This window comes from Lolium rigidum, chromosome 2 (assembly GCF_022539505.1).
Source record: "Lolium rigidum isolate FL_2022 chromosome 2, APGP_CSIRO_Lrig_0.1, whole genome shotgun sequence".
NCBI lineage: Eukaryota > Viridiplantae > Streptophyta > Magnoliopsida > Poales > Poaceae > Lolium > Lolium rigidum.
In genome coordinates this window covers 29,811,816-29,836,474 of record NC_061509.1, presented here as the reverse complement: position 1 = coordinate 29,836,474, position 24,659 = coordinate 29,811,816, and positions in this window count along the sequence as shown.

Below are 24,659 nucleotides of genomic sequence, written 5' to 3'. Positions count from 1 at the left end.
AAACAATTTCAGTTTTATAATATCACCATGTATATCCTTATACTTTTGCATTTCAAAAAGTTCAACAAAATTATTAAGATGGGCAGCAGCATCATCAGTACTAACAACAGAAAATTGCTCTCTCATAACAAGATTCAGTAAAGCAGGTTTAATTTCATAGAATTCTGCTGTAGTAGCAGGTGGAGCAATAGGAGTACATATAAAATCATTATTATTTGTGCTAGTGAAATCACACAACTTAGTATTTTCAGGAGTACCCATTGTAACAGTAGTAAAAGTAACTAAGCAAATAAAGTAAAGACAAGTAACTAATTTTTTTGTGTTTTGTTTAAGTGCAGCAAACAAAGTAGTAAATAAAATAAAGCAAGACAAAAACAAAGTAAAGAGATTGGAAGTGGAGACTCCCCTTGCAGCGTGTCTTGATCTCCCCGACAACGGCGCCAGACAAAGTTGCTTGATGCGCGTAGATGTACACGTCCGTTGGGAACCCCAAGAGGAAGGTGTGATGCGCACAGCAGCAAGTTTTCCTCGTAAAGAAACCAAGGTTATCAAACCGAGTAGGAGCCAAGAAGCACGTGAAGGTTGTTGGTGGAGGAGTGTAGTGCGGCGCAACACCGGTGAAACCGGCGCCAACGTGGAACCCGCACAACACAATCAAAGTACTTTGCCCCAACGTAACTGATGAGGTTGTCAATCTCACCGGCTTGCTGAAAACAAAGGATTAAGCGTATCGAGTGGAAGATGGTGTTTGTTTGCAAAGAACAGTAAAAGCGTAGAATGTATTCAGATGTAAAAGAATGGACCGGGGTCCACAGCTCACTAGTGGTGTCTCTCCAATAAGATAACTAACATGCTGGGTGAACAAATTACAAGCGGGCAATTGACAAATAAAGATTCAATACATATCAACGATGATTACTATGTGATTTAATCAGGGCATTACGACAAAGTACATAGACCGCTATCCAGCATGCATCTATGCCTAAATAATCCACCTTCAGGTTATCGTCCGAACCCCTTCCGGTATTAAGTTGTAAACAACAGATAATTGCATTAAGTATGGTGCGTAATGTAATCAACACAAATATCCTTAGACAAAGCATCAATGTTTTATCCCTAGTAGCAACAAGCACATCCACAACCTTAAAACTTTCTCGTCACTCGTCCCGCATTCAATGGAGGCATGAACCCACTATCGAGCATAATTACCCCCTCTTGGAGTTACAAGTATCAACTTGGCCGGAGCCTCTACTAGCAACGGAGAGCATGCAAGAACATAAACAACACATATATGATAGATTGATAATCAACTTAACATAGTATTCTCTATTCATCGGATCTCGCCAAACACAACATGTAGCATTACAAATAGATGATCTTGATCATGTTAGGCAGCTCACAAGATCTATAACAATGAAAGCACAAGCGGAGAAGACAACCATCTACCTACTGCTATGGACCCATAGTCCAAGGATGAACTACTCACGCATCAATCCGGAGGTGGGCATGATGATGTAGAGCCCCTCCGATGATGATTCCCCTCTCCGGCAGGGTGCCGGAGGCGATCTCCTGAATCCCCCGAGATGGGATTGGTGGCGGCGGCCTCTCAGTAATGTTTTCCGTATCGTGGCTCTCGGTGCGGGGGGTTTCGCGACGAAGGCTATTTGTAGGCGGAAGGGTAGGTCAGGGGGCGACGCGAGGTGGCGACACAACAGGGCCGCGCGGCCAGCACCTGGGCCGCGCCGCCCTAGCGTGTCGTCGCCTCGTGGCCCCACTTCGTTTCCTCTTCGGTCTTCTGGAAACTTCGTGTAAAAATAGGCCCCTCGGCGTTGATTTCGTCCAATTCCGAGAATATTTCCTTACTAGGATTTCTGAAACCAAAAACAGCAGAAAAACAGCAACTGGCACTTCGGCATCTTGTTAATAGGTTAGTGCCGGAAAATGTATAATAATGCTGTAAAGTATGTATAAAACATTCAAGTATTGTAATAAAAGTAGCATGGAACATAAGAAATTATAGATACGTTTGCGACGTATCACACACCCAAAGAGGTAGCTGGGAAGGTAGAAAGGGTTAAGGATTTTGAACATGGGGAAAATCCAATAATTAGAAAGCGGAAGCGTGTAACTGTACCCGGTGAACCAACATGGCACCTGAAAGTCAGCTTACATCATCTACCGTACTGTCCAGAACTTAAGATAGCTCACAACTTAGATGTGATGCATATTGAGAAGAACATATGTGACAATATTGTTGGTACACTACTTGAACTTGAGGGCAGGAATAAGGACACCGTTAGTGCTAGAATTGATTTGAAGAAATTCAAAATCTGGGAGAAGTATTGGTTGAAGAAAATTGTGAAGGATGATGATGATGCAGCGAGTAACTTATGCGAAGCCCCCGCACCGTGGACGCTTTCGAAGGAACAGAAGAACATTTGTGTAGGTATTTGGCAAACACTAGGTTCCCGGATGGTTATTGCGCAAACCTGGGGAAGATGTGTGAATATTGATGGTTGTAAGGTTACCGGTATGAAGACGCATGATTGCCACATACTTCGCAGCGAGTGTTGCCACTGGGCTCAAGGGAATTGCATCTAAGGAAATGTATGTGGCTATTGCGTAGCTAGGAAGATTTTTTAGGGAGTCGTGTGCCAAAACCCTAAAAGTTGATGTGCTGAATCGATTGAAGGTTGAAATTGTTGTGATCCTATGCAAACTTGAGAAGCTCTTCCCCTGACTTTTTTTGATGTAATGGTGCACTTAGCTATTCATCTTCCTGACGAGGCTCTTTTGAGGGGTCCTGTTCATTATGGTTGGATGTATCTAGTTGAGAGAAGATTAGGTTATCTAAAGTCTATGGTCTGTAACAAAGCAAGGCCAGAAGGTTCTATCGCAGAGGGCTACATTGTTGATGAGTGTTTGATTTTTTGCTCTAGATTTTTCAAGGATGGCACAGAAAGAAGATTTAACAAAGATGATAGGAACCAAGACATACGGAGAAAACCTGATCGTGACGAGATGGAAGTATTTTCAGTTGGAGCTAAAGGTCTTGGGAAATCCATTTTGAAACATTTTGACAAGGAATTTGACAAAATGGTTTGGTATGTGCTGAACAACTGTGACGATGTAGAACGTTATATCAAGTAAGTAGTTAGCTTCACTTTAATAACTACTTCTCAATGTTGCAGACATAATTGTCCTATATTTCATATGTGTTTTTTCTATGTTTCAGTGAATTCCGACAAGAATTGGGAGGTAGGGGTGTGCGTGACATCGAGGAGACGGTTCAGAGAGAGTTTGCAGGTTGGTTTGCAAACCATGTGAGACAGCTTGGACAATGCATCGGAAGATTTGAAGTCTCCGGCTGCTGGGCCAGACCGGCGTGTAGTAGTATACGCTGGTTGCAACGTAAAGGGTGCGAGGTTTCACACGCTTACTCGGGATAAAGACCTGAAGACTCAAAATTCGGGCGTAGCGACTAAGGGATCTTTTGGTGATGCAGATGAGACCGAGTACTATGGTGTTCTGCAAGAAGTTCTTGAACTGCAGTACGGGAGTAACAAGCACGGTGACAGGTCCGTGTACTTGTTTCGTTGCGACTGGTTCGACCTTGCGGGCAGGGGTTCCAAGATAAAAGATGATGGTTATTTTAAAAGCGTTAACACTTCTGTCCTATGGTTCAAGAATTCACCATTCATATTGGCCAGTCAAGCTGAAACATGCTTCTATTTGGAGGATACAAAGTTTGGTGATCCGTGGAAAGTGGTGCATAAGTTCAGCCATAGACATGTGTACGACGTTCCAGAATTAGAAGATGGTAACGATGATGCATTTGTACGGAATGAAGACGCATACCAGGAGGATGAAGGTTCGATCGACCATACATTTCATGATGTTGTCGACCTAGACGAGGAAGCAGAGGTGGAAGCAGAGGAGGATGATCATCGTGCCGATGAAGTTGTACGTATTCATGATGCTCGTACAATTCGTGAACTAGAGAATGGGGAAGATAGTCCCAATGTTGACATGGATATGAGCGAAGATGAACTAGAGAATGAGGAAGATAATCTCATATTGGAAGAGAACATACATGATGACGAGGGAAAAAATTCAGAAGAAGATAGTGATGTAGATTGATAGAAACATGTAATGCATACAACTATATGTTTTGTTCCAAACATTTGAAATGTTCTTATTTAGATGTTTACGATCTCGAACTTGTCATTGAATTATCCAGAAGGGTTTAAGAGCAAATTAATATAAGCAAAAATATGGACAGATATAAGAAAGCCAACATGTCGGTAACATAACTTTGACAATGGTTTTAATTAATCGACACTTGACACGATTACAGCCAGCAGCACGATATGACTAACTATTGTTTTAACACAAGCCAAATCGACAATCGCATAAAGAGTCTTACAACTTAATTTAAACCTAAAGGGGCTGCATAGTTGGACACACGGGCACCATGAATCAGCGACTAGCTACTCCGGATCGATTTCGGGCACATGGGTAGCAAACAAGTAAACCCCTGCATTTCCCGGGTAAAGCAAGAACAACATCTTGTCACCCATCCGAAGGTGCTTTTCCTTGTCCATGAACTCCTTCCACCCACCGACGCGAGACGACCATCGTCGAAGAAATTGCGTAGGACACACGCACCAAAGTACTCGGGATGGCACACAATACCGATTGCACCATATTGTTCCATATCTTTAGGAACCAAACGGCTAGGGATTTTCTGTTCCAACAGTAGAGACATAGTTTAGTTAACACTTGTACGTAATGTAGGTCGCAAAGTTAATGAAATGATATGATCTACTGCTTACCACGTGTTTGTTGTAATTTTCGTTGTTTGTCCAATTCAGAGTATGCAGCATTGGGACAACTAGTGCTCCTTGATCATAATCTCCAGCATTGTGGTACTCAACAAGGTAGTCCAAGTTGTCCACCTGAGGAATGACGGTATGCATCATCCTCCAATTTATCATTGTTCCATCAGTAGTACTGAGCGAGTCAACAATGTCACGCTTCGTACGGGACAAGCGGTAGTAAGCTGCATAATTAAAATAACTGACATAAGATGGAATAATTAATATGATTAATCATTCTGTCCAAAGGTGGAAAATTACCTGGATGGATTAGTGGTTCAGTTCCAGTTATTACAAGAGTATTCTGACCAGATGAGTTAATTCTGAAAATTAACTCCATGCCAACCTTAAAATTGTACACTCTAGCAAATTCGTTCCAAAACATCTTTGGTTCTAAGTGCAGCTTCAAAAGTTGTCCTGTCGGAGGTCTGGACACCATACTTCTGAAGGAAATACGGTCTATAGTAGCAAGGGATGACCTAAATTCAGTAGAGTTAATACAAAAGTAAGTTAACTATTCTCAGATCTCATTAATATATAGGGGAGGTACATTGTTGCGCAAGTAATACATCGTATGTATCTACGACTTCTATCAGCACATATCTGAACTTCTATCAGCACATATCTGAACTTCTATCAGCACATATCTGAACTTCTATCGGTATAGGACTGAACTACTGATACCTCTATCTCTAACAGCTACAACTATCGTAAAACTCATATGAACGTAAAAGTTATCACAACTATCCTAAAACTCAACCATAAATAAGCGGTTAATACATATGGTGAACAACAATTAATACACACATCTGAATAATAGTACTAAACTAGCAATAACTACTAGGATCACGTGTTAAACTTTGATGTGGCGGTGAATTAATAAAACATCTGAATGAATTTTAAACTTATAAGCGCATGTACCGTCTTCTCCTCAAAACCCTCTTATAGTGTTTGCACGAAAAAACCTAACGTGACTCCCCCTCCGCCGCACATCCCCTTCTTGTCAAAGCAAACTGGACACTGCAAAAAATATGAAGAAAGATTACAAATCGGAAACAACGATCGATCGCGAGACGTACATTTTATTTACTTACTCCACTAGTAGGCGCCATCCTTGGTCTCGACGCGGAGCGAGAGTCTTACAAGTCTTGCCGGCGAGAGACGTGGCGAGCTGTGGCGGCGAGAGACGTGGCGAGAGTTGGTGGCATGGTGTCCCCATGGTGTAGATGTGTCGAAAGAGGGGTTTTCGGACGAAAAGAGGGGGGAATGGCCAAAAACTGACCAAACCACCATGGATTGGGGCAAGATTTGGCACCCTTGTGCACATTGTGATATGACACCTTGGTTTCTATGGGTTTTGATTTTTTGGAGTTGGTGGCATGGTGTCCCCATGGTGTAGATGTGTCGAAAGAGGGGTTTTCGGACGAAAAGAGGGGGATGGCCAAACACTGACCAAACCACCATGGATTGGGCATGATTTGGCACCCTTGTGCACATTGTGATATGACACCTTGGTTGCTATGGGTTTTGATTTTTTGGAGTTGGTGGCATGGTGTCCCCATGGTGGAGATGTGTCGAAAGAGGGGTTTTCGGACAAAAAGAGGGGGGAATGGCCAAAAACTGACCAAACCACCATGGATTGGGGCAAGATTTGGCACCCTTGTGCACATTGTGCTATGACACCTTGGTTTCTATGGGTTTTGATTTTTTGGAGTTGGTGACATGGTGTCCCCATGGTGTAGATGTGTCGAAAGAGGGGTTTTCGGACGAAAAGAGGGGGGAATGGCCAAAAACCGACCAAACCACCATGGATTGGGGCAAGATTTGGCACCCTTGTGCACATTGTGATATGACACCATGGTTTCTATGGGTTTTGATTTTTTGGAGTTGGTGGCATGGTGTCCCCATGGTGTAGATGTGTCGAAAGAGGGGTTTTCGGACGAAAAGAGGGGGAATGGCCAAAAACTAACCAAACCACCATGGATTGGGGCAAGATTTGGCACCCTTGTGAACATTGTGATATGACACCTTGGTTGCTATGGGTTTTAATTTTTTGGAGTTGGTGGCATGGTGTCCCCATGGTGAAGATGTGTCGAAAGAGGGGTTTTCGACGAAAAGAGAGGAAATGGCCAAAAACTGACCAAACCACCATGGATTGGGGCATGATTTGGCACCCTTGTGCACATTGTGATATGAAACCTTGGTTTCTATGGTTTTTTATTTTTTGGAGTTGGTGGCATGGTGTCCCCATGGTGTAGATGTGTCTAAAGAGGGGTTTTCGGACGAAAAGAGGGGGAATGGCCAAAAACTGACCAAACCACCATGGATTGGGGCATGATTTGGCACCCTTGTGCACATTGTGATATGACACCTTGGTTGCTATGGGTTTTGATTTTTTGGAGTTGTTGGCATGGTGTCCCCATGGTGTAGATGTGTCGAAAGAGGGGTTTTCGGACGAAAAGAGGGGGAATGGCCAAAAACTGACCAAACCACCATGGATTGGGGAATGATTTGGCACCCTTGTGCACATTGTGATATGACACCTTGGTTGCTATGGGTTTTGATTTTTTGGAGTTGGTGGCATGGTGTCCCCATGGTGGAGATGTGTCAAAAAAGGGGTTTTCGGACGAAAAGAGGGGGGAATGGCCCATTCATGTTCCATTCATGTGTCGAAAGAGGGGTTTTCGGACGAAAGGAGGGTGCCAAATTTAGATTTTTTTCATGCGTCCCATTCATGTTCTGGTATTTTTTAATTAAAATATACATGTACAGTTCCATTTTCAGAGTAATATTTTTTCTTCCACGGCAAAAACTTGTTCCCTCCAAATTGTAGTACGACGGCTGCCAAAACGCCCAAATTTTTTGTTCCCTCCACTCCTCCCGCGCACCCCACCTATCAAATATTTCGCCCTCCCTTATATACGTCGTGCCTCTCCCCCATGATTTACGAGCATCTTAACTCCCCACCCCCCGACCGCATCCTCTCGTGCTCACCCCGATCTGGTGTCTTCGCCGGACGTTCTTCCATCTCGCATCTATCTCCCCGGCCGGTAGTCGCCATGGCCGGCAGTCGTCGAAACGTCGGGGGGAAGGAAAATCGCGCACACACGCCGAAGAAGGCGCCCAACTCGAAGAAACGCCAAGGTAAATCTGTCGGTGATCGGCTTGTTGTTGTGTTTTTCGGATGGTTCGATCGAGAGATCGGTTTTACATGTCTACCACACCCGTTTGACCTATATCTAGATCTTGCATATTTGATAGATCCAATCCCGACATCATACGTATAGGGTTTATCGTTTTTATTCCAGAGACAATCATGCTATGCTATACAATCTTGGCCATCCCGCTGCTGTACAATCTTTTGCATAGACAATTGTTTGCCGAAACACTTAACTGAACTAATTCCAGCCGTTGCCGAAAACAGCCTGACGAGCTACAATGAACAACGACATTGCTTCAGACTTTTATTCCTCAGTTTCAGAGGGAAGCAGAGTTTGATCTAGAACAATTGTTTGTTGTTTTCTATGGAACTAGTTAGTTTGCACGTGCAATGCACGTCTTAACAATATAATGAAGTTTTTTTAATCATGTACTTTGTTTCATCAGTCTATTTCTTTCCACAATTTTTGTTTACCTATGTCTTTCAAAAGTCAAAAATCAAATTTCAGCCTAAAAATGCCCATTTCCCAAATCAATTTCATTTCTTGTGAAATTTGTCTCATGTGTCAATTTTTTTTTGCGGGTAAAAAAGGAACTTTATTAGACAGGATGGGTTACATTGAGATCAGATTCCAACAACTGTTCCAACACCAGCAAATTCACCAGAACTATAAGACCCATCAATCGACAGCTTAATCCATCCAGTAGGTGGCTTAGTCCAAGGCTTTAAAGATGGAGTCACACGTTGCGCTGGCACTGGTGCCATACCCACTAGTGAAGCTGGCTATTTTCCTTTAACTAGGTTCTCTGTAGGAATGGACTTCACATCCCCGATCAGCTTGATATATCCACTCAGAAATCGGTGAGACCCAATAATAGGGGGTAGTGGCTTATCATGAGTAACCTCATTACGTGCATACCAAGCCCGCCAAGCAACCAGAAGGGTAGTATCCACCATGTGAGGTGGTAGTTGTCCAATAACAGACTGAAACCAGCTATCAACAGACATGCATAATTCAGTGTCCGAGGGGAGTCTCATGTGTCAATTATTTGTTACGAGTAGATATCTAAAAGCACATGATGTCCCTTAGCCTGGCATATGCCCCCTCTTATGTTTTGTTCGCCGACATCATACGTAGACTCTTATGTTTTCAATCATTTGCTGTTGTACAATATTTTGCAAAGACAATTATTTGCTGTTTTCTATGGAATTGGCCCCCTCTTATGTTTTGTTCACGCTCCGCTCTTCGATTATTTCAGCGGAGACAGAAAACCCCGTCAAGCCGGCATATGATCTTGTCAAGGAGAAACAAATGCAAGAAAATATAGTACGCATGGAAAAAAATTCGCTGAAAGATATGGACCTGGCCACAAATTTCAGAAAGATTTCTCTAGTTTTGCACGTTCATTAGTGTATGGTGGGGTACAAATAGGAACTAGTAACAATCTAAAGGACACAGACTGCAAAGAGAAGGAGGTCGAAAAGGACCCTTCGTACGAACCGGATCCAGAAGAGATAGCTACTGCTGATGATGATCTTCATTCAGATGAGGATCAGCGCACTGTCGGCAAAACTTCAGCTCAGGTCTGTGGAACTATGTCTGAACTATGATAGGAAATACGTACATGCTAAATGTTTCCTACTAATGTAGCCTCTACTTTGCTTGCAGATAGTTGCTTCTTCTGCAATAGTTGCACAGAAGAAGCGATCCATACCTGAAGTTGCACCATCCAACATTGCAACAAGATCAATGGCAATAACTGAACCTGAAGCTGGGTCATCTGATGAGCCGATGGCCACTGCTGGTCTGAACACTGAAGGAGCACCCTCACCTAACCAGATCATGACATCTGGAGGCAGCACCTCATCTCCTGAGGACAATCAAATTGTAAACTTTCAGCGGCAAGGTATGAAAGTTTGTAAAAACTAAACACTGTACCGCATATTTTCATATAAAAGAGAATCATTTCATATCTCTTATTTCAGAGACATTGACAACATATGGCGGTAGTAAGAGAAAGAGAGGTGGACGCAGACGTACCATGGGCCATGGACTACATGAGTACACAAGAATACATGGTGGCAATAAGATGCCAATTGAATTCTCTGCTGGTGTCAGGAGACCCAAGGATTATGTCCAGTCAGAAAAGCTGAGCGAGTGAGGTTGGTATTCACATCCGTGAAAAAATGCCGCTTGCAACACACTCGGACACATTACAAGAAAGATGAAACTCTCGGACATGTCATTCCTCATGCTATAAGTACGGTGAGCGGTGAGTCCTGTACAATCTTGGTTTAACCTAATTAGTATGCTACATGATCAACTATCTAAGAATCTACTCGATTAATGCATCACTATTTTGCGGGGTAAGTTTAGTATGGACAAAAATGATGAGGTGGCTCAAGATGTGTGCACCGATATGCTTGCAAGTTAGTATTCGGCGATTCCGATATAGGCTTAAAAAGGAGTATTGGCCGAAAATTAAAAATCTCACACTTGGAGCAAGCATATCTCAAGAAGCCGAGATCATGTAGAAGAGAAAAGCTGGAAAGAAGCTGGTGAAAAGATGGTTTGATGAGAAGTACCAGGTACATAAACGTTATTCCTTTCAATAACAGCTACTGAATTCTTACATTTCTCTGATCTGGATAAATAAAATGCATGTACTGAACATAGGGAGTGTGTGTAACAAATGGAAAGAACAGAGAAGCTGTGAAACAGCTCCATACCACTCGGATCTCGAAGCTATGTTGCTCACTCGGGAACATCTAGTAAGTGTTCGAATTTCCCAATACGAGATCATACTTCGTCATACACGAGTGTACAATGGTAATGTGCATTCTACATTTTTTCAAGCGGAAGGCTAAGCGACGGAGAAGAAGAAACCTCTCCAATTGAATTTTTTAGAATCACACACACTAACAAGGATAACATTATGAGTGCTTGAAGCAAAAAGTGCATATGTAAGAAATATTTCATATTAGCACAATATAATATAATCCGAGTTTTGTATGTTGTCCATGCAATGATTGTAATCTTTATGCGGGATAAAATGGTGGCAAAAAAAGCGGCGCCACGCAATGAAGATGAACCTGATTTGACTGATTTGCAAATTGTTCAGCTAGTTACGAGCGAGAAAAGCCCATCCACCACACTGCAGCAGCACATTCCTACCAAGATTGGGCGTCGCAACAAGTTCCAGGAAGTCTTAAGTCTTAGCTACACGCATCGAGAGCTACAACAAAGACGGCGAGATCAAGAACGGAGAACTCCATACGAGCAGGTGAAAGGTACCACGGTGAGATGAAGGCAAGGCTGCAAGAACAAGATCAAAAATTTGAAGAGATCGGGAAGAAGCGGGAGGAAGAACTTGAAGGCTGTGAAGAAAGCCCAAGAAGAAAAGACTGCGGCTTATGAAAAGAGGCGAGAGAGAAATGGATGCCGTGCTTAATTTGCTCTTGAGGACATCCCGACCACCATCCATGTCTGAATCCCGGGGCAACTAATCTATTGCACCACCGTCCTACAACATTATTAATCATAGGTCTTTTAATTTCTTTGTGTTCCAACTTGTAATTTTCTTATGAATCTTTCGGTCTGTGAGAGACATATATACTTCTTGTGCCACCATTTATGTATGATATTTATTGTCTATTTTTTGATATTTCGCTTGACTTTTTTGTTTCCCAAATTTACGCAAATAATTCAAATGCTCTCAAATTTTGTCAAATTCAAAAGGTGACGGAAAATGTCACAACGTCACTATTAAATGAAACCATGTGGCACCAATTTACGAGTCCCACTTGTCGGAATTTGTGGGTCCCACCGGTCAGCATTATTGGGACCCATATGTCGGCAACAACCCGGTCCCACTTGTCTGAATTTTGTGGATCCCACCGGTCGGAATATTGTGGGTCCGGCTTGTCATAATATTTTGTGGGTCCCACCGGTCGGCACCATGTCGGTCCCACATGACGGATATCCATGTCGGCGCCGTCGGACCCATGTTGTCGAAGCCAAATGGGACCCACATGTAAGGCCACGTATGCTTTTTTGGACCAATCGAAACTTCCCAAGATTTAGATATTGACGAAAGTTGCAATTTTTCGTGACAAACACTGTCTGTCAACAATAAACCTTCGATGTTGACGAATTTGCAGGTCGTCACCATCAAACATTTGACGTTGACAAAAAAATGCATACCGTCACCCCCGATATTTTATGACGGAGCTTCCTTGACGAACCCCATGACGATCAAATTTTGTCACCGCGAAGTAATCCTTGACGAAAATTGGCTTTAACATGACAAAAGTGATTTGTCAAAAAAAATGTTTTCCTTTGTAGTGACACTTGATTTTTGGACCTTACCCACTTTTAACAACATACTCAATTTTGGATTTCATCTTTTGGCTTTCCACCATACTCACCTAACACCATATTTGCTAGCTTTTGCGTGTGCCTTTGTGTGCGTGCCCGATACAATTGTGTTTGCTCTCGGTTCGGTTGATCGCCTCAATACCATCACACCAAGGTAAAGGTGCGAGGTAGTTTTCTTCCACTAACATACACAACATAGTTCTTGTCTTGCTATCATGGATAGGCACGGAGACCAAGCAAAGGAGGATGAAGTCCTACGCAACACCGAGAGGTTGGCTACCCAACACAATCTATGGGCGCAACGCCAAGAGTTCAAGGAGCAACTCACCTTGTTTGAGACACGCATCGATGAACAATATGAAGAAGTGGCCCACAACTTCTCCCAAGTGAACCAAGATATGTCTCTACTTCATGAAGCTACGGACAACTTGCATGACCAAGTGACGGCCAATGATGCAAACATGGAGAGGCGCATGGATAGTCTCGAACGCGCCATCACCAACTTGGGTCGCCGACACCGACATCGCTCTATGATGCGCGTAGATGTACACGTCCGTTGGGAACCCCAAGAGGAAGGTATGATGCGCATAGTGGCAAGTTTCCCTCAGTAAGAAACCAAGGTTTAATCGGACCAGTAGGAGTCAAGAAGCACGTTGAAGGTTGATGGTCGCGAAATGTGATGCGGCGCAACACCAGGGATTCCGGCGCCAACGCGGAACCTGCACAACACAACCCAAGTACTTTGCCCCAACGAAACAGTGAGGTTGTCAATCTCACCGGCTTCGCTGTAACAAAGGATTAAACGTATCGAGTGGAAGATGTTTGCAAAGAAAACAGTAAAACACAATTGCAGTAGATTGTATGCTATGTAAAGAATAGGACCGGGGTCCACAGTTCACTAGAGGTGTCTCTCCCATAAGATAAAAGCATGTTGATAAGGGGTGGCCCGATCTTCTCAGTAAGCAACGGTGGTGATGATGATCACGGGTGATGGCAGCGGAGATACACGACGATGAAGTGGATGATAACTTGTATGACGCAACGAGATCTCTCGATTGGTCCCTGTCGCCGGATGCAACGGCTCTCAACCACTGCAAGATATTCGCAACTCCACGGACTTGCGCACGTAGCCGCCGACCACGAAGCGGTAAGTTGCAACCGTCTAATTCCCAATGGAACAGCGAGATCACACAAGACTTAAACGAGATCTACACAATATCCAAGCAATATGGTGTAGGGAATTCAATAGTTTTGCATAGCAAACAACTAAGAACTAGGGTTTATCTTAAACGTGGTCTAAAACAACTTGTGGGGCGTCCCGGGGACTTATATAGGCGTACGGGACGACCTCAGAGTCCAAAAGTACGAAAATAACCGACCCGGAATAGATCCGGTCGAGACAGACTCGGGCCCGGTCCGGTCTCGGGATCCGGTCGAGCCAGGGCTGTGGACCGGCCGGTCCGGTTGGCGGCGGTCAACCGGAGCTGTGGACCGGGCTGTCCGGTCGGTGGTCCGGTCGGCCGGGCTGTGGACCGGAAAGCTGCGAAGTTTCCGGTTTCCGTCCGGTACGAGGGGCTCCGTCCGGTTGACGTCCGGTTGGCGACCGGTCGACCGGGCCGAGGACCGGGCTGGCCGGTCACGGGGGCGGTCCGGCCGGGTTCCGGACCGGCCTGGACTTCTTCTTCTCCTCTCGCGCATGCCTCCCGCTCCTCCCTCGCGCGTCCATGAGATGTCTTCATGTCCAGCTCCATGTCCAGCTTCACGGCCATCTTGACGTCCGTCTTCATGTCCAGTGCTGCTCCTCTCCTCGTGCGATGCTCGTCTCCTCTTGATACCTGATGATACATAAGTAATAGGACTTAGGCAGTATAAAGTTCTCATCAATCAAAGTATCGTTTAGGAACAAGTTCACCTATTGTTTAAGTAGCTTCGCACGAGCTCGTGTCATTGGTCCAATCCTGACTTCATTGGACTTGAGCTTCACAGCAGGTTCATCTTCAGTTGGTAATGACGGAGGTAGTAGTGAGGTAGGGATGTCCTCATCACATGTTGGGTAAACAAATTACAGTCGGGCAATTGACAAAATAGAGTAGCGCTTGTACTTGCTTCTGTATCTCCTTCGTCTCTTCGGGATTAGTGCGATATGGCGCCCTATTGGGCAGCGATGCTCCGGGAATCAAGTCAATTTGATGCTCAATACCTCGCAATGGTGGTAATCATGCGGGTACCTCCTCCGGAAACACGTCGCCGAATTCCTGCAAAACATTAGAAACACCAAGAGGAAGAGGGGTCATGTCGTTAGAAACCAATACCGTACCCCTGTACAAAAGCACAAGAGGCATGGCCGTAGGATCCTCACTAAATTCTCTCATGTCTTCTTTGGTGGCTAATGAGACTAAGGAATTCACTCTCTCACTTTTCGTTATATCACTCACGACATTACAATTCTCTCGCCTATCTAGAGGTGCATCCTCCAAATTGACTTCAATCTTCGACGAGACTCATTGACAATTTGTTGTGGTGACATAGGTCTGTAAGTTAATTTTTCTTGCCCTTGTACTCCAAGTGATATGTATTGGCACGGCCATTGTGTTGCACGAGAACGGTCATAGAGCCAAGGCCGACCCAATAAGAGGTGACAAACCGTCATAGGAACCACATCAAAATCAATGCAATCCTTATACGGTCCAATCGCAAACTCAACACGCACCATGTGGTTTACCTTCATCTCACCATTGTCGCTCAACCACTCGAATATAATATGGATGCGGGTGCGGTAGATACTTCAACTTCAGCTTGGTACATAACTCCTTGCTTGCTAAATTGCGGCAACTCCCGCCATCAATAATGACCTTGCAAGCCTTGTCGGGACCAACTAAAGCTTTGGTTTGGAACAAATTGCAGCGGCTGAGTAGATGCACTAGGCAACACATTAAGAGCACTGCTGCGACACAACAATGGTGCGAGCATCGAAGGATATGCATCTTCACCATCGGTGTCATAGTCATCATTGTGCGGAGCATTTGGATCAACATCATCTCCGGTCTCATATTCATTGTCCTCATTGATAAACATGACTTTGCGGTTAGGACAATCTCTCTTGAAGTGACCCTTGCCACCACATGTATGGCAAAGCATATCACGGTTGCGCGTTGTAGACACACCAGAACCACTCGTACTTGCAGCAGATTTGGACTTCTTTGCATTAGATACATTGGAGACCGGTTTGCTAGGCGGAGTAGAGTAAGGAGCGGAGCGCGTTGAAGGCGCCGGCGCTGTAGAGGACGCACGGGGTGTAAAACGCCCAGCTCCCGTAGCACGTCCCTTAACCTTTGCTTCTTCAGCCAAGCTCGTGATTCGAGCTTCTCTTGCATGATGTAACAATTGATTCATATTGGTGTAGGTGTAATGACGAACAATGCCTTTAACATCATACTTTAGTCCATTCGAAAACGCTGCATTGTCATCTCTAGAGACTCACGGACACGACCACGCTGCATAAGCATCTCCATCTCCATGTAGTACTCATCAACGGTCTTCACACCTTGCCTCAATAGTGTTAGCTTATCAAATATGTTCCGCATGTAATTTGTAGGCACAAAACGAGAAGTCATTGCCTCTTTCATAGCACGCCATGTACGGATAGGTTGTGCACCATCTTCATCGAGGTTACGAACCAAAGAATCCCACCAACGCAATGCATAACCATCAAATTCAGAAGACGCAAGCTTGATCTTCCTATCTTCAGAGTAGTGTGGATGTAGGCTCTATAATTTCTCAATCTTGAGCTCCCAAGTGAGGTATTCTTCAACATCAGCTCCTCCTTCAAACTTGGGTATGGAAAACTTAGGCTTACCCAATCCATCTTCTTCATCTTGTCCACGACCATTGCGGCCAAGTGGAACCCGGCCACGAGGACGATGACCACGAGGCGCACCACGAGCATTGTGTGCGTCATCTTCAAGCTCGGGATCGTCATCATCTTCTTGTTGTTGTTGTTGTAGTACAGTCAAGTTCTCAATAGCGAGACGCATATCCGCAATATTGCGCTTGTATATCCGTCATTTGATCGGACAATCCGGTGACGGTGACATTAGTAGCATCCGAGCGTTTGTTTGATCTCATCAAGCTGTACTCTTAAGCTCATCATCGTTAGTGCGGAATTCACGTCGCATCTCATTACGAAGAGCTTCATACTCCCTCCAAGTGATGATATCGCCGAATTCTTGTTCTCCTGGTTAACAATCTTATTATCACTAGCGAGACATGATTAGTAGGTTAGTGCACTAAATCAAAAATATATGGTGGTACTCTCACAACTCACTCAAAGCCGATAAGAAAAGGAAATCTTACCGTTCCAAAGTAAATTAGTGTTGCTTACCACTTGTAGTAACAACTAGTGCACGGATGTAGCGAAGCGAATATCAAGGGTATAAGAACAATCACACGACAAAGCGAGGGTATATGTAGGGCTGTAGGTAGGCTACCTATTTGCACCAATAACAAGCTCTAGCGGCCGACCGTAGACAACCAAAGATACTCACACAAGGCGATATAATGGGGCAATGCAACTATATGGAGGAAAGGTTGCAATGCACAAGAGAGACGCTAGCAAAGCTCAACGAAACAGGCACAAGATTGCTCAACTACGGATGCAGTAAAGAAAACTTAGGCCTTTCACTTGATTTCAACTAGCACACACTTTTCTTTTTGTAACGCAGCTATGTAGCTCTTTTTTGCTTCTTTTCAATTTTCTCTTTTTTTTTGACTCAACTCCTTGATAACACGGCCAACAAGATATGCAAAGCACCAAAACCCTAATGAGCAGCCTGTCGAGCGGTAAAACTAGTCTCTTCTGGGGAAGTTCCTAGTCACATATATCGAAAGGCTGTGTCTATGGTTGGGAACAAGCACACTGTACGCTATGTGGACTCGGAGTAACAAAACTGACACTAGAAGATAAACTAGATAAGAGAGAAAACACAAACCCTAACAATTCTACTAGACGAAAGATAAAGTTACGCAAAAACAACTACGAAAAGCAACTAAAACTCGAAATTAGTGCAAGCTATGGCTATGGCAAACCCTAACCCTAAATATTTTTGGCTTTTTCTCGGATAGGAAAACACTCACAACTCAACTATGGGGTGGATTGTGGATGGCTTACCGAGGAAAAGCTGGAACTACGATACCAAGATGATAAGGGGTGGCCCGATCTTCTCGGTAAGCAACGGTGGTGATGATGATCACGGGTGATGGCAGCGGAGATACACGACGATGAAGTGGATGATAACTTGTATGACGCAACGAGATCTCTCGATTGGTCCACTGTCGCCGGATGCAACAGCTCTCAACCACTGCAAGATATTCGCAACTCCACACACTTGCGCACGTAGCCGCCGACCACGAAGCGGTAAGTTGCAACCGTCTAATTCCCAATGGAACAGCAGATCACACAAGACTTAAACAGGATCTACACAATATCCAAGCAATATGGTGTAGGGAATTCAATAGTTTTGCATAGCAAACAACTAAGAACTAGGGTTTATCTTAAACGTGGTCTAAAACAACTTGTGGGGTGTCCCAGGGACTTATATAGGCGTCTGGGACGACCTCAGGTCCAAAAAGTACGAAAATAACCGACCCAGAATAGATCTGGTCGAGACAGACTCGGACCGGTCCGGTGCGGGATCCGGTCGGCCGGGCTGTGGACCGGCCGGTCCGGTTGGCGGCCGGTCAACCGGGCTGTGGACCGGGCTGTCCGGTCGGTGGTCCGGTCGACCGGGCTGTGGACCGGAAGCTGCGAGGTTTCCGGTTTCCGTCCGGTGCGAGGGCTCCGTCCGGTTGACGTCCGGTTAGCGACCGGTCGACCGGGCCGAGGGCCGGGCTGGCCGGTGCAGGGGCCGGTCCGACCGGGTTCTGGACCGGCCTGGACTTCTTCTTCTCCTCTCGCGCATGCCTCCCGCTCCTCCCTCGCGCGTCCATGGGATGTCTTCATGTCCAGCTCCATGTCCGACTTCACGGCCATCTTGACGTCCGTCTTCATGTCCAGTTGCTCCTCTCCTCGTGCGATGCTCGTCTCCTCTTGATACCTGATGATACATAAGTAATAGGACTTAGGCAGTATAAAGTTCTCATCAATCAAAGTATCGTTTAGGAACAAGTTCACCTGTTGTTTAAGTAACTTCGCACGAGCTCTTGTCATTGGTCCAATCCGACTTCATTGGACTTGAGCTTCACGACGGGTTCATCTTCAGTTGGTAATGACGGAGGTAGTAGTGAGGTAGGGATGTCCTCATCATCTCCCCCCCCTTCAAAAGGCGTCGACCCCGACGCTCCAAGGTCTTCTCCGTCATATGGTGTCAAATCAGCAACATTGAAAGAATTACTGACACCAAACTCATCCTCTGGAAGATCTATCGAGTATGCATTATCATTGATCTTGGCAAGCACTTTGTAAGGACCATCACCACGAGGCTTCAACTTAGACTTTCTCAGCTTCGGGAACCGATCCTTGCGAAAATGTACCCAGACCAAATCACCAGGCTTGAACAACATCTCCTTGCGCTTCTTATTCATCCTTGCAGCATTGCTCTTGCCTTTCTTCTCAATCAACTCTTTAGTCTTCTCATGAATCTTCTTCACATAATCTGCCCTCTTTGATGCCTCCATATTAACTCTCTCATGTATGGGCAAAGGCAACAAGTCAAGTGGAGTAATGGGTTTGAAACCATACACCACCTCAAAAGGACATGAGCTCCGTGGTAGAATGTACCGCCTGTTGTAAGCAAACTCCACATGCGGCAAACACTCTTCCCACTCCTTTAGGTTCTTCTTGATCATGGATCTCAACAGTTGTGACAATGTTCTATTCACCACTTCAGTTTGACCATCAGTTTGGGGATGACAAGTAGTGCTAAACAGCAGCTTCGTCCCCAGCTTTCCCCAAAGCGTCTTCCAGAAGTAGCTCATAAACTTCACGTCACGATCAGAAACAATAGTCTTCGGGACTCCATGTAGACGTACAATCTCCCTGAAAAACAGGTTAGCAATATGCGACGCATCGTCGCTCTTGTGGCGAGCAATAAAGTGGGACATCTTAGAGAATCTATCCACTACCACAAATATAGAATCATGGCCTCTTTTAGTACGCGGCAAACCCAACACAAAATCCATACTAATATCCTCCCATGGTGTAGTAGGTGCCGGTAAAGGAGTATACAAACCAGTGAGGCTTCAGCTTGGACTTGGACTTGTTGCAAGTAATGCATCTTCGCACATATCTATCCACGTCCCGCCTCATCTTTGGCCAATAAAAGTGGTCAGCTAGCATGAGTAAGCGTCTTCTCACGCCCAAAGTGACCCATCAAACCTCCGGCATGTGATTCACTGCAATAAGAGCAAACGCACGAGACGATTACGGAACACATAGTTTGTTAGCCCTAAACAAGAACCCATCATGTATGTGATATTTGTCCCATGCTTTACCAAGAGCACATAAGCGATATGGTTCAGCAAAATCATGATCGGTGGCATACAAATCACATAGTATCTCTAAACCAGGAATTTTAACATCAAGTTGAGTTAATAGCATATTCTTCCTAGATAGAGCATCGGCAACAATATTATCTTTTCCCTTCTTATGCTTAATAATGTATGGAAAAGACTCAATGAACTCAACCCACTTAGCTAGACGCTTATGCAAAGTAGATTGGGCTTTCAGGTATTTCAAAGCTTCATGATCAGAATGTATGATAAATTCTTTTGGCCACAAGTAATGTTGCCAAACCTCAAGAACTCTAATTAAAGCATACAATTCTTTATCATAGATAGGATAGTTCAACTTAGCACCAGATAGTTTCTCAGCAAAATATGCAATTGGGCGACCCTCTTGCATCAACACACCACCAATTCCAATACCACTAGCATCACATTCAATCTCAAATTGCTTATTGAAATCGGGAAGTGCAAGCAACGGTGCGAGAAGTTAACAATCGTTTCAGTTCATCAAATGCATGATCTTGGGCTGCGCCCCACTCAAAGACAACACCCTTTTTAGTCAAATCATTCAAAGGTGCAGCAATAGTAGAAAAATTGGGCACAAAACGGCGATAAAACCCAGCTAGACCATGAAAACTTCTAACTTGACTCACATTCATGGGAGTAGGCCAATTTTGAATAGCTTCAATTTTAGACACATCTACTTCTACTCCATGCTTAGAGACAACATAACCCGAGAAATATGACCTTATCTTTGCAAAATGTGCACTTCTCAAGATTACCATAGAGTTGATTATCACGCAACACTTGCAAAACATGTCGAATATGTATAGTATGATCAGATTCATTGCGGCTGTAGATTAATATGTCATCAAAATACACAACCACAAATTTGCCAATAAATTCACGCAAAACATGGTTCATCAGTCTCATGAAAGTGCTAGGTGCATTAGTTAAACCAAAAGGCATTACTAACCACTCATAGAAACCAAATTTTGTTTTAAAGGCTGTTTTCCACTCATCCCCTTCTTTCATCCTAATTTGATGATAGCCACTACGCAAATCAATTTTAGAGAACACAGCAGCACCACTCAATTCATCTAGCATATCCTCTAAGCGGGGAATAGGATGACGATATCGAATAGTAATGTTGTTTATAGCTCTACAATCTACGCACATACGCCAAGTACCATCTTTCTTAGGAACTAGAATAACGAGAACAGCACAAGGACTAAGGCTTATGCGAATATAACCTTTGTCGAGTAGCGCTTGTGCCTTACGTATCTCCTTCGTCTCTTCGGGATTAGTGCGATATGGCGCCCTATTGGGCAGCGATGCTCCGGGAATCAAGTCAATTTGATGCTCAATACCTCGCAATGGTGGTAATCCTGCGGGTACCTCCTCCGGAAACACGTCGCCGAATTCCTGCAAAACATTAGAAACACCAAGAGGAAGAGGGGTCATGTCGTTAGAAACCAATACCGTACCCACTGTACAAAAGCACAAGAGGCATGGCCGTAGGATCCTCACTAAATTCTCTCATGTCTTCTTTGGTGGCTAATGAGACTAAGGAATTCACTCTCTCACTTTTCGTTATATCACTCACGACATTACAATTCTCTCGCCTATCTAGAGGTGCATCCTCCAAATTGACTTCAATCTTCGACGAGACTCATTGACAATTTGTTGTGGTGACATAGGTACTGTAAGTTAATTTTCTTGCCCTTGTACTCCAAGTGATATGTATTGGCACGGCCATTGTGTTGCACGGAACGGTCATAGAGCCAAGGCCGACCCAATAAGAGGTGACAAACCGTCATAGGAACCACATCAAAATCAATGCAATCCTTATACGGTCCAATCGCAAACTCAACACGCACCATGTGGTTTACCTTCATCTCACCATTGTCGCTCAACCACTGAATATAATATGGATGCGGGTGCGGTAGATACTTCAACTTCAGCTTGGTACATAACTCCTTGCTTGCTAAATTGCGGCAACTCCCGCCATCAATAATGACCTTGCAAGCCTTGTCAGGACCAACTAAAGCTTTGGTTTGGAACAAATTGCAGCGCTGAGTAGATGCACTAGGCAACACATTAAGAGCACGCTGCGACACAACAATGGTGCGAGCATCAGAAGGATATGCATCTTCACCATCAGTGTCATAGTCATCATTGTCTGGAGCATTTGGATCAACATCATCTCCGGTCTCATACTCATTGTCCTCATTGATAAACATGACTTTGCGGTTAGGACAATCTCTCTTGAAGTGACCCTTGCCACCACATGTATGGCAAAGCATATCACGGTTGCGCGTTGTAGACACACCAGAACCACTCGTACTTGCGGCGGATTCGGACTTCTTTGCATTAGATACATTGGAGACCGGTTTGCTAGGCGGAGTAGAGTAAGGAGCGGAGCGCGTCGAAGCGCCGGCGGCGTAGAGGGCGCGCGGGGTGTAAAACGCCCGGCTCCGTAGCACGTCCCTTAACCTTTGCTTCTTCAGCCAAACTGTGATTCAGCTTCTCTTGCATGATGTAACAATTGATTCATATTGGTGTAGGTGTAATGACGAACAATGCCTTTAACATCATACTTCAGTCCATTCAGAAAACGCTGCATTGTCATCTCTAGAGACTCACGGACACGACCACGCTGCATAAGCATCTCCATCTCCATGTAGTACTCATCAACGAGTCTTCACACCTTGCCTCAATAGTGTTAGCTTATCAAATATGTTCCGCATGTAATTTGTAGGCACAAAACGAGAAGTCATTGCCTCTTTCATAGCACGCCATGTACGGATAGGTTGTGCACCATCTTCATCGAGGTTACGAACCAAAGAATCCCACCAACGCAATGCATAACCATCAAATTCAGAAGACGCAAGCTTGATCTTCCTATCTTCAGAGTAGTGTGGATGTAGGCTCCATAATTTCTCAATCTTGAGCTCCCAAGTGAGGTATTCTTCAACATCAGCTCCTCCTTCAAACTTGGGTATGGAAAACTTAGGCTTACCCAATCCATCTTCTTCATCTTGTCCACGACCATTGCGGCCAAGTGGAACCCAGCCACGAGGACGATGACCACGAGGCGCACCACGAGCATTGTGTGCGTCATCTTCAAGCTCGGGATCGTCATCATCTTCTTGTTGTTGTTGTTGTAGTACGGTCAAGTTCTCAATAGCGAGACGCATATCCGCAATATTGCGGCTGTATATCCGTCATTTGATCGGACAATCCGGTGACGGTGACATTAGTAGCATCCGGCGTTTGTTTGATCTCATCAAGCTGTACTCTTAAGCTCATCATCGTTAGTGCGGAATTCACGTCGCATCTCATTACGAAGAGCTTCATACTCCCTCCAAGTGATGATATCGCCGAATTCTTGTTCTCCTGGTTAACAATCTTATTATCACTAGCGAGACATGATTAGTAGGTTAGTGCACTAAATCAAAAATATATGGTGGTACTCTCACAACTCACTCAAAGCTGATAAGAAAAGGAAATCTTACCGTTCCAAAGTAAATTAGTGTTGCTTACCACTTGTAGTAACAACTAGTGCACGGATGTAGCGAAGCGAATATCAAGGGTATAAGAACAATCACACGACAAAGCGGGGTATATGTGGGGCTGTAGGTAGGCTACCTATTTGCACCAATAACAAGCTCTAGCGGCTGACAGTAGACAACCAAAGATACTCACACAAGGCGATATAATGGGGCAATGCAACTATATGGAGGAAAGGTTGCAATGCACAAGAGAGACGCTAGCAAAGCTCAACGAAACGAGGCACAAGATTGCTCAACTACGGATGCGATGAAAGAAAACTTAGGCCTTTCACTTGATTTCAACTAGCACACACTTTTCTTTTTGTATTTCTTTTTGTACACGCAGCTATGTAGCTCTTTTTGCTTCTTTTCAATTTTCTCTTTTTTATGACTCAACTCCTTGATAACACGGCCAACAAGATATGCAAAGCACCAAAACCCTAATGAGCAGCTTTGTCGAGCGGTAAAACTAGTCTCTTACGGGAAGTTCCTAGTCACGTATATCGAAAGGTCTGTGTCTATGGTTGGGAACAAGCACAACGTACGCTATGTGGACTCGGAGTAACAAAACTGACACTAGAAGATAAACTAGATAAGAGAGAAAACACAAACCCTAACAATTCTACTAGACGAAAGATAAAGTTACGCAAAAACAACTACGAAAAGCAACTAAAACTCGAAATTAGTGCAAGCTATGGCTATGGCAAACCCTAACCCTAAATATTTTTGGCTTTTTACTGGATAGGAAAACACTCACAACTCAACTATGGGGTGGATTGTGGATGGCTTACCGAGGAAAGCTGGAACTCGATACCAAGATGATAAGGGGTGGCCCGATCTTCTCAGTAAGCAACGGTGGTGATGATGATCACGGGGTGATGGCAGCGGAGATACACGACGATGAAGTGGATGATAACTTGTATGACGCAACGAGATCTCTCGATTGGTCCACTGTCGCCGGATGCAACAGCTCTCAACCCTGCAAGATATTCGCAACTCCACACACTTGCGCACGTAGCCGCCGACCACGAAGCGGTAAGTTGCAACCGTCTAATTCCCAATGGAGCAGCGGATCACACAAGACTTAAACAGGATCTACACAATATCCAAGCAATATGGTGTAGGGAATTCAATAGTTTTGCGTAGCAAACAACTAAGAACTAGGGTTTATCTTAAACGTGGTCTAAAAC